The following is a 2500-nucleotide window of genomic DNA, read 5'->3' on the forward strand; positions in this document are numbered from 1 at the left end:
GGCCAGCAGGAGAGCTCGTCGGGGTAGCAGGCCCTGCAGCCGTGGTCACCGCCAAACCCCCACAACTCGAGCAAGTGAAAAAAAAAGTAACAGGAGCGAAAGCATCTCTGTCGGCTTGGGGGTACGCCCGTTTCCGTTTCAACTTGTCTCGCGAGGGTGGTTTCGGGGCCAGCAGGAGAGCTCGTCGGGGTAGCAGGCCCTGCAGCCGTGGTCACCGCCAAACCCCCACAACTCGAGCAAGTGAAAAAAAAAGTAACAAATAAGAAAGGATCGTCGGCTTGGGGGTACGCCCGTTTCCGTTTCAACTTGTCTCGCGAGGGTGGTTTCGGGGCCAGCAGGAGAGCTCGTCGGGGTAGCAGGCCCTGCAGCCGTGGTCACCGCCAAACCCCCACAACTCGAGCAAGTGAAAAAAAAAGTAACAAATAAGAAAGGATCGTCGGCTTGGGGGTACGCCCGTTTCCGTTTCAACTTGTCTCGCGAGGGTGGTTTCGGGGCCAGCAGGAGAGCTCGTCGGGGTAGCAGGCCCTGCAGCCGTGGTCACCGCCAAACCCCCACAACTCGAGCAAGTGAAAAAAAAAAGTAACAAATAAGAAAGGATCGTCGGCTTGGGGGTACGCCCGTTTCCGTTTCAACTTGTCTCGCGAGGGTGGTTTCGGGGCCAGCAGGAGAGCTCGTCGGGGTAGCAGGCCCTGCAGCCGTGGTCACCGCCAAACCCCCACAACTCGAGCAAGTGAAAAAAAAAAGTAACAAATAAGAAAGGATCTCTGTCGGCTTGGGGGTACGCCCGTTTCCGTTTCAACTTGTCTCGCGAGGGTGGTTTCGGGGCCAGCAGGAGAGCTCGTCGGGGTAGCAGGCCCTGCAGCCGTGGTCACCGCCAAATCGCCACAACTCGAGCAAGTGAAAAAAAAAGTAACAAATAAGAAAGGATCGTCGGCTTGGGGGTACGCCCGTTTCCGTTTCAACTTGTCTCGCGAGGGTGGTTTCGGGGCCAGCAGGAGAGCTCGTCGGGGTAGCAGGCCCTGCAGCCGTGGTCACCGCCAAACCCCCCACAACTGTTGGGCGCCTACCTGCGCGGGGCAGGAGGACACTTTCCGATTTCAAATCTCCGTTTGCCGAGTCCACCCCGAACGCACGCGGGCGGGCGGGTTCGCATCACCCTTCGTCACAAGGGGCGAAGCCCGTTCCACCGTCTCGTCAGTAGTGCCGACCGGTCTGTGATCGACGAGGGGAGCCACACCAGGTCCGGCCCTGCTGCTTGGCGGCACCGCGTCGTCGGGAGCTCGCGACAGACGGAGGGTTTCGGTGTACTCTCCAGCCACGGGAAACGAAGCCGGTGATGCAGGCGCCGGTCTTTCGCTCCCAAATCGGCTGGGTTTACATCGTTGCTATCTAGTCACGCTCCCTTCAAACCCGACGGGGTACCTATTCCCCTCACCCGTCTGTGCGTATACAGCCTCTTTGCACTTGCGGGATGGGGGTGGTGGTTTAAAGACTCTCGAGTTGCCGCCCGTCGGTCTCCGAGCTCCGTGCAGTAGTGATCCCCAGCGAACTGCCAGCAGGGCGAACGAGCGATCCCGCTCTCGGTCGGGGCGCCTGGCGTCGATCGGTGGTCGGTGGCTTGCGGGCAAGCTGCGCTGTGAGTGTGGGAACGAGTATGACGAGCCGTTGCCGCGACTCCCAGTCCACCTCGGCGGTGGCTGGGCCGGGCGGGCGTCTGCTCGGGCGAGTGCCGCCCCCGCCTCCTCGCAGGAAGTCCGCTCGCCGACACGCCGCCACGTGCACGCGTCAGTGACGCTGCCGAACCGATGGCCGGTGCCCGTTCCCGCCTCTGCTTTTCCTAGGGCAAAGCTGCTGCACGCCTCGTGATACTAGGCGGGCGACATGGTGGCGGTGATCCTGCCTCCGTCGCTGCGGTGCGTTGGGGCACGCATCGCCTCTTGGGCGCCCTGTCCTCCTCCCCCCAATAGACGTATGTTTCTGCGGGCCGCACCAGGATGGTGCTCCCCATCGCTTCACGCCACCCTGCTCCGCCCGCACGCCGGCGTGCAGGTGGCTGTAGCTCAAGGTGGGGAGCGTATGTGCGGTCCGGGTCGCTTTCCTCTGGCGAGGGAGAGACCTAAAACAAACTCAGACAACTCTTGACGGTGGATCACTCGGCTCGTGCGTCGATGACGAACGCAGCTAGCTGCGAGAATTAATGTGAATTGCAGGACACATTGATCATCGACACTTTGAACGCACTTTGCGGCCCCGGGTTCTTCCCGGGGCCACGCCTGTCTGAGGGTCGTTTGGCAATCAATCGCACTCGCCTTGGCTGGCGAGAGCGCGGCTGGGGTGTCGCAGAGGACCCGTCCTCTTTGTCCCCCTAAGTTCAGACTCCGGAGCCCTCCGGCGTCGGAGCGCTTGGCCTTTCCCCCCCACCCTGCACATTCCGTTCGTCAGGCTCGACGCCATCCCCCCGCCGGGGAGCGCGGCCTGGCGTCCGTCTGTGTCGTGGCAG

The 2500-nt window shown here is 62.1% G+C and overlaps 1 non-coding gene across 1 annotated transcript; it reads left to right on the forward strand.

Moving 5' to 3' along the window:
* Positions 1-2133: 2133 nt before the first annotated feature.
* On the forward strand, positions 2134-2287 carry LOC140473883 (5.8S ribosomal RNA). Its single transcript, XR_011958699.1, has one exon. It is a non-coding gene; the product is annotated as a 5.8S ribosomal RNA (ribosomal RNA).
* The last annotated feature ends 213 nt before the right edge of the window (positions 2288-2500 follow it).

This window comes from Chiloscyllium punctatum, unplaced genomic scaffold (genome assembly GCF_047496795.1).
Source record: "Chiloscyllium punctatum isolate Juve2018m unplaced genomic scaffold, sChiPun1.3 scaffold_759, whole genome shotgun sequence".
NCBI classification, from domain to species: Eukaryota; Metazoa; Chordata; class Chondrichthyes; order Orectolobiformes; family Hemiscylliidae; genus Chiloscyllium; species Chiloscyllium punctatum.